Source organism: Gossypium raimondii, chromosome 7 (genome assembly GCF_025698545.1).
Source record: "Gossypium raimondii isolate GPD5lz chromosome 7, ASM2569854v1, whole genome shotgun sequence".
NCBI lineage: Eukaryota > Viridiplantae > Streptophyta > Magnoliopsida > Malvales > Malvaceae > Gossypium > Gossypium raimondii.
Window position 1 is genome coordinate 46,635,213 of NC_068571.1, and position 9,156 is coordinate 46,644,368.

Below are 9,156 nucleotides of genomic sequence, written 5' to 3' on the forward strand. Positions count from 1 at the left end.
TTAGATATGACCTAAGCAGAATAAATCCTAGGTCTGTTTATAAATTTATTCACTTGTGATGTTCATAGTGTAGCGTACATTAATCTTGAGTGTTCATAATGATTTCCAACGATTTCAAGTGTTCACAATGCCAATATATCTTTTTTTTTAACACATTCACCACTCACATTACAATGGGGCTCCCAATACACATATGGGTTCGCACATATTCAAGGTTCCCATTCAGTATATGGCTCGCACACAACATAGAGCTCGCACATGTATATAGGCTCGCATAATACAGAGCTCGCACACATATAAGCTCACACAATTGTAAAGGTTCGCATAATATGCGACAGGGATCTCACATGCAAGGGGTTCACATAAATCATACGGGTTCGCAAACAATGTATGGGGTTCCCATGTCACTTAAGGCTCGCACATATCAATGGCTTGCATACAGGATAGGCTTGCACACAATGTACATAGCACTCACACTTGGTATCAGGGTTCGCAAGTCACAAGTCAGGGCTCGCATAAAAATATAACAGGGTTCGCATGCCTATCCTGGACTTTCTTGAGCACGCGAACTGGTGTTTAAGTGCGATATGCAAAAACACTCACTTGCAGTTCGCTGTTGATTCCCGAAGCTACACCACCTTCTGCATGCCCTTGTCCTTGCTCATGGACGCACCTTTGCATTGAGAGGCTTTGCATATAACATGAAACACACAGATTACTAACATTCACTAACAAAATAACCTCTTAACAACCCAATAGCAGCTCGCCATTCTTACAAACTGGCGAGCTCAACTCGCCTAACTTTAATCTTAAAATTACTTTGTTTTTAACTCAGTTAAACCCCTAATTCTTACTTCCTAATCTCATAACTAGTGTTTAATTGCAGATCTGGACCATTAATTCCATTCAATTTCACAAATCAACTTTTTTTCGGAAAATCACGTTTGTCTTCCATCTCAAAGAAGAAAATCATTTGATTCATGAAAATTCTTTAAGGTTTTGTTAAATCAAGTTTGTAAACCTCTTAATTACCTCAAAATAAGTTAATAATTGTTTTATAACCATCTCTTAGCTCCTTACTAAAAGATCCACCATTTTTAATCAAAATCAAGCTTTAAAACCATAGATCTTAAGTTTTCTTGATTAGATCTGTAAAAGTTTGAATTGAAATCACATAATAAATGTTTAAACCATAAGAAATCAGAATGTTTACCTTTAATTTGAAGATCTCCATGAAATTTGATCAATTTGAGCAAAAACGAGCTAAGTGTTAATAGAAAATTGAAAGAGAAAGAATGAATTCCTTTTGAAATTGAAGAAGAAAAGGTATTTGGATGTTAAGAAAATCAAAAGGATGGAGGGAATTCTGAGGGGAAACTCTTGATTTAAAATGGGTGAAAATGAGGAGGGAAAGGAAGGTGGCTGGTGTTATATTATTACCAACCAAATTTTAAATTTTGGCCTACTTACCCCAAGCCCCCTCCTATTTTCTCCCTTGTTCTAATAGCTCCCTTTTCAATTGAAACTCTTAATTTATCATTTGACTTCTAATTTAAAATTTGTTTCAATTTAATCCCTATTAGCATTTATTTATTAACCCGATTGTTTTTATTATTATTGACTAATTAATTAATTTTTTATTTCTAATTACTACAACTTTAATATCGATATATCTCTCGAGCGCACGATTTAATTACCTGATTTTACTAACCTAATTTTTGGGATGTGACATGCTACATTAGCTTAAGGTATATGTGGCACACCAGTTGCCACTGTTTGGTTGCTTCATTAGTTACATCATCACTTAAAAGTATAAATAGATTAAATTTTTAACATAAAATCAGATTGCTTTTTTATCTGAGATTAATTTATCCATTTTTTGAGTAGATGAGCAAAATGCAATCTAATTCCTAATAGAGGAACCTCTATGATACTTTTACTTCCTCATTTCATTCAAGGGGCTTAGATAAAAAGACTTTAAAAAATCCAAATCATCACTTAACAAAACATATGGATGAATTTTTTAATGGAAGAGTCAAATAGTATTTTTATCTAACGTATAACAGTTAAGTTATCTATTTTTTTATAAAAAAATACAACAGGAACCTCTATAATATTTTATTTTAATAAATTAGTCCAAATGAGAATTCAACAATGAACTCAAATTGCAGCTCGACCTGCCTCTATTCTAGTTTATTATGGAACAAGGTACAATTGAGGCCCAACCTGAGGTAGAATGTCCAAATTCAATCCACCAATACAAATCGATTGTTTTTCCTTGATTGGAAATACATGTGTTCAACAATTTCTAGGAGCTAAAAGATGACCAGCAGTTGCAGTTTTTGTAAGGCAAGCTAAATTGAATATGACTATGAGTCCAGTTCCCACAACTTTAAATTGACCATCACTTGCTTAATGTTTAAGTCCACATTCAAAGTTGGAAATTGGTTGTTCAGTTTGCATGATATTTAATTAATTTGATTATCAAATTTAGATGGCCGAATTAATTATGCTGTCATCATGGTTGACAGTTGACAGCTCTAGTCATTGCCCCACTTAATTGCCCTCTCCTTCAACCCCATGTGTGTGTGCTACCTTTTTCTCTGCTTCATTTTCTATCCTATCACGTTGTCTTTCGAACTTTATATGCTACATTTAACCTTTTAGTTCCGGTAAATTTGCACTGTGGCCAAAATTCTATTTTATTCCTTTTAAAAATAATGAAATTATAAATTAATAAATGATAAATTTATATTTTGATATTTTAAAATTTATAATTTAATCTTAATTTTTTTTAAAATTTGAATTCACCACTGCAAAAAATAAAAATAATTTTATATAGTGAATGATGTTTTGACATATAGATACCTTAAAATTTTGTTACGTATTGCTTAATAAATGTAATTTGTTTTATTTAATGTAATTTTAATTTAAAAAATAATAAACCCAAATTGATTATATTTTATTTTCCTCATTATTTACTTTAAATATATTTCAATGAAAATTATATTAAAGATAATAAATTTTAATTTTATAACTTTTAATTATAAATACTCAAATCTTAAGTTATATTTAGTTTGATATTCACTGTACAACTTTTTCTATAGTTACTTCTTTTTTACTTTAATGTGTGTTAGGATCGTCCCGATTAAGCAACAAGTAACAAAAATAGCGGAATAAATTAAGAAATTGAACACACAAATTTAACGTGGAAAAACCCCTCCAAATAGGATAAAAAACCATGGGCAAAGATAATTTTACTATAATGGCAAAAGAACGAAGAGTACAAAAGATGGAGATAAAACTAAACCTCAAAAACCCAAAAACAAAGAACCCTCAAAACGTAAACACAAAATTCTCTAAATGTGTTTTGAGTTCTAATATCTAATGGGTGTCTTTATTAAGGTTGTAAAAGAGCCTATTTATAGGCTAAATTCATATGTCAAATAATAATAAAATAATCTAAACTAATCTGTGTTTGACTGAAACAAATAAATAGAGTTTAACCAAAAGATTATTTTTCAAATTTGACTGAAAATAGGAGTCATACTTAACAAATCTCCACCTTGACTTATATTTCCACAACGCCATCTTTGCCAAAGCCCGCCACGAGCCTATCTTGAACTATGCAAGGAATTAACTGAGTCGAATCTATGCTTAGAAGCTAGAAGACTTCTAGCCTTCGACTTGTACACTGCTAAATCAAAACTAACTCGGGTCTGATTTTCACGAACACAGTGCCCTAACTTTTCAAAACCTGCATCCAAAAGAGAACCTCTCTTCAACGAAACGGTCATAAATTTCTCCCTCCTATGACCAAGTTGCCTCCGCTCCAAACGAGTTGACTTCGACTCTGTAACGGATGAGGGACGTTCGATTTCACCGGTCACTATAAAACCTTCCAGAATATAAAGACTGCCATTTATTTTACCTTTTAAGAAAACGAGAGCTCCACAAGATAGTGTAATACCGCTCGACTCGATGTTGATTCTGCATCCTTTCAAGTCTAAAATACTCAAGGAGATGAGATTCTTTCGTAAATCAGGTACATACCTGACATCTGAGAGTGTCCTAATCGTCCCATCGTGTATCCTAATTTTAACAGTATCAACACCAATTACCTTACTAGATGAATCGTTTCCCATGCGCACAACTCCACCTTCAACCGAACTATATGTGGAGAACCATTCTCTATTGGGACACATGTGGAAAGAACATCCCGAATTTAGGATTCACTCGGACGAGAGCTTGGAGTTATCGCTCGTTGACACTAACAAGAAAACATCACCGCTTTCATCAGCCAAATTAGCACCAGCTACATATTCCTCGTTATTCTCAGCAGCTCTTTTATTTTGCAGTTTATAACAATCTGCTTTGACGTGACCTAACTTTTTACAATACCGACACCTTTTGTCTCATTTCTTTGATGCTACCAAAACGGAAGCTTGCCTATTTACCTTGCTATCCAAATGAAGCCTATTGTCGAGTTTGTCTCTACTCAACAAATGACCCTTCACATCTTCGAACGAGATTTTGTCTCTGCCATAAATCAGGATCTCCCTGAAAGACTTGTATGAAGGGGGTAAAGAGCATAATAGTAGCATAGCTTGATCTTCACCATCAATATGAACCTCAACGTTCTTTAAATCATTTAAAAGAGTAATCAATTGACTAATGTGGTCTCTAAGAAGTTCACATTCGTTTATGCGAAACGTAAATAGACGTTGTTTCAACACTAAACGGTTAGCCAGAGACTTAGTCGCATAAAGAGTTTCTAACCTTTTCCACAAGGCGGATGAGGTCTTCTCCATCAATACCTCCTGCAATACCGTATTCGCGAGGCACAACTGGATTGCAGATAAGGCCTTTTCATCAAGCTCTTCTCATTCTGTTTTATTTAGATTCTCAGGCTTTTTCCCGGTAACAACCTTTTTCAAACCGAATTGAACTAGAATTGCCATCATCCGAACTTGCCACAGATTGAAATTTGTCTCACCATCGAACTTCTCAATTTCAAACCTTGTTGTTGCCATATCTAAATGGGCTGATCTTTGAACTTGCTCTGATACCACTTGTTAGGATCATCCCGATTAAGCAACAAGTAACAAAAATAGCGGAATAAATTAAGAAATTGAACACACAAATTTAACGTGGAAAAACCCCTCCAAAGAGGATAAAAAACCACGGGCAAAGATAATTTTACTATAATGGCAAAAGAACAAAGAGTACAAAAGATGGAGATAAAACTAAACCCCAAAAACCCGAAAACAAAGAACCCTCAAAACGTAAACACAAAATTCTCTAAATGTGTTATGAGTTCTAATATCTAATGGGTGTCTTTACTAAGGTTGTAAAAGAGCCTATTTATAGGCTAAATTCATATGTCAAATAATAATAAAATAATCTAAACTAATCTGTGTTTGACTGAAACAAATAAACAGAGTTTAACCAAAAGATTATTTCTCAAATTTTACTGAAAATAGGAGTCATACTTAACAATGTGTAAATACATTTATTTAAAAAATAATAAAAGTCAAAGTTTCTCCTAAAAAGGTAATATTCATGTATGGATAGTTAAATTCTTGATTTTTTTTAATTTTAACCACTGCATGCTATAATTATTTTTTTCAAAAATAATAAATGTAAAAAATTTAATTCTTCCTCGTTGATACAAGGAGGAGGTTATGATGGTTTACCTCAAAGGGTAAAGAGTTATGAAAGAATTAAGATGCTCGAGACATGGCTAAAGTAGGAGAGAATTGGAGTCTTGTTAGGAGAGAAGGTGTTTTTTTTTAAAGATTTGGTAACAAAGCTTTTACATGTAATTAAATTAGTGTATTAGTGAGAATAACTATAAGCGAATAGCTGTCCTTGTCAATGTTGTCAACATGGTGTTAGAACAGGGTTATGATTTTAAATAAAGTATTTATGATTGAAAAAAAATATTTGTAGTGATAATTAAATTTTTAAAATAAAATAAAGTAAATTAGACCATGGCACGATATAGGTCAATTTCTTCTTCTTTTGTCAAAGATTTTGGCTTTAATATATAAGATTCTGAAATTAGTGTATCGTTGATTACTTGCTGACGATTTATAAAATATTTAAGCAAAATTTCCTATGGTTTTCTAAAATAAAGTTTTGCATTTTAGATAAGTAAAATATTTAAGAAAATAATATGATGTATTTATATACATACATCAAAATTATTTTTTTCTAATTTGATTTTATATATAATTATGCCAATGTTTAAGTTATTTAATTTTATTTTTGTTAACGCTATAAATTATAATACTATTCTCGTTTTATTTCTATTAAATCAAAATATTTCTGGTATAAATAAAATAAAAACATTATCTTTGTATTAATGTTAAATATAACACCTATTAAAATATAATATAACTCCACGCATCGCATGAGTTTAAAACTAGTTGCTATTTAAAATCGTATTCTTTAATTTTGAATTTGTATAGTCTATAATATATATATACATATAAGCATGATTTTGAGAAAAATTTTAAACTCACGAGAATATTCTTTATTTTTTATCGTATTACTAAATTAATTTTGAAAATAATTATAATTTAATTTAGATTTATTTATTTATTTATTTATTAAACTACTACCCATAATCCCTCCCCAACCTATAAATAAGGGGATAATGCGCTTCATTGCACTTAAACTCACGTCGTCCTGCATTGACAACAATGCCCATGTCAATCAAGTTAAAACTCAACGGGTAATACAATTTATAATGATTAGTTAAAAAAATTGTACAGATTTTAAGATAGAATTATTACTTGGATAGAACTCTAAGCATAAAATATAGAAATATTTTTTATAATTATTATTATTTTTAAAAAATTTACTTTAAAAATTGTGTTAAATTTTTTTTAATTTGTGTTATTGATACAAAATATAATTTTACTTGAATAGAACTTTAAACATATTGATTATCACTTAATTAATATTAGTGTTATATACTAATTAAAATTAAAATTTAACTTTATAAATGGCATTCGATAATTAGGCATATTCAATTAAGTAGCATCTAAAAAATTAACGATAAAAATTAGAGATTTTAACATTAATAAGTTAGAATTACAAAAGAAAAAAGAAAAGAAAATTAAAGTCATGGTTCTTCAAAGAAGCACCATTGAATCATATTCAAACCAAAAGTTGACATTGGAGAGTGATTGAAGATTATATTATTTGATGAAGAAGTAAATATGATATTACAATATTTTTAAAAAAAAATCTATAAGTTTATTTTATGTGAAACAAATGCTCTTAAAGCAATTTTTTTTATTTATACATTATTTGTTTGGTGTAAAGGTGATCATGGGCTGGGCAGGGTTCGGGCCAGGTTCAGACAAAATTTTAGGGCCATTTTCTAGGAACGTGCCCGGCCAGGCCCAAAATATAGGCCTAAAAATTTGTCCATGCTCGGCTCGGCCCATATTAAATTTTACAACATCAAAATAGCATAAAAAACCTGCAAAATATAATCAACCAACTAGAATATCTATACATTAACCAATCAACATATTTAATTTTATAACAAACTATATTTAAAAATAAAAAATAAATATTTAATATATAATTCGGGTCCGGCCAGGCCCGGGCCAAAAAAAATTTTACCCGAGGCCCAGCCTGTTTTCTAAACGGGCCTTGTTTTTTTCCAAACCCATATTTCGAGCCTATATTTTTACCCGAACCCTCCCATTTTTCAGATGGGCAGTTGGGCCAGGCCAGATAGCCCAACCCATGATCACCTCTAGTTTGGTGCAAGTGAAAATTATTTTGTGGGTTTGTTTCGAAAAGGGAAAAAAATCAAATTTCAACAATTTTTTTAATCACTATTATTATATGTGTTTTTTAATATAGTTTAAATATATTTCTTATTTATCATGAACTATTATTATAATTGCTATATGTTATTTTACCTATTTTTTTCAAATTAATATTATAGTTCACTTTCTTATATAGTTGTAAATTTGTATATTATTTAAAAACTAAGTGAAATTATCATTACCAATGATAAGTGACAATAAATAAAAATATGTTATTTAAAAATTAATTAAAATTAAACGTGTAAATTTACATGCAATGTTAGAAACTAGTCTATTTAAAATCATATATAGGTTAAAATTTTCCATTAGTCCTTGTACTTTACGAAAGTTGTAGATTTAGTCCCTATACTTTATTTTGATAAATTTTAATTACGAAAGTCGTAAGTTTTGAAAAGTATAGGGACTAAAAAAGACCAAATTAAAGTACAGAGACTAAATCCACTACTTTCGTAAAGTACAAGGACTAATAGCAAATTGTAACCTAGGTATAATGACTTATTTGACCCTCTAATTTTACAAAAAAAAGGTCATTTTAGCCCTACATTTAATTTTTCGTCTTTTTTAGCCTTGAGCTTGTGTTGTTTATCAAATCACCCCAAAACAAATGAAAAAAAGTTAATAACTATTAACTTTGTTAACGTGACATACACGTGACAATCCAAGTTGTTTTTTAAAATTTAAAAATATTATTTAATAATCTTAATAAATTTAATAAATTTTAAATATTTTTTTTAAAAATATTTTATTTTTATTTTTTATTTTTTACTTTGAATTTTTTAAATTTTAAAATAATTAATTAATTGTTGGCGTGGCATCCATATGCATGCCACGTTAGCAAATTTAATAGACGTTAATTTTTCTATTTATTTTGGAATGATTTGACAAATAGTACAAACTTAAGAGTTAAAAGAGACGAAAAATTAAATAAAAACTATTTTTTTTTTGTAAAATTAAAGGGCGAAATAAAAGATTATACCTTTAACCAGTTGAGTTGTTAAAACACTAGTAATAAATATGTAAAATTAATGAGTAAAAAGAGAAACACTTAAATTTTCAAAAAAGAAATCATAAACGTATTCTTCCCATCTCATACTAAAATTAATATAGAATATAGTTTTGTATATTAGTATTTAAGCTAGGCATGATAAATATAATTCAGATGTTGCGTGTGGATATTTAAAACAAGTAGCAGAGTAGCATGGGTCAATTACTCCTATTAAATGCATCCACCAACAACCACCGGAATGAATTTAATGGTTTTAGATCAAAAGGTGTGGTGACCTTCAATCATCCCCCATACTTT

General features: G+C 30.0%; 1 long non-coding RNA gene across 1 annotated transcript; it reads right to left on the bottom strand.

Moving 5' to 3' along the window:
- LOC105787145 (uncharacterized) lies at positions 1-1,388 on the bottom strand. Its single transcript, XR_001131456.2, has 2 exons — positions 1,214-1,388; positions 1-688 (listed from the first exon to the last, which is right to left on the bottom strand). It is a non-coding gene; the product is annotated as an uncharacterized LOC105787145 (long non-coding RNA).
- Between the last annotated feature and the right edge of the window lie 7,768 nt (positions 1,389-9,156).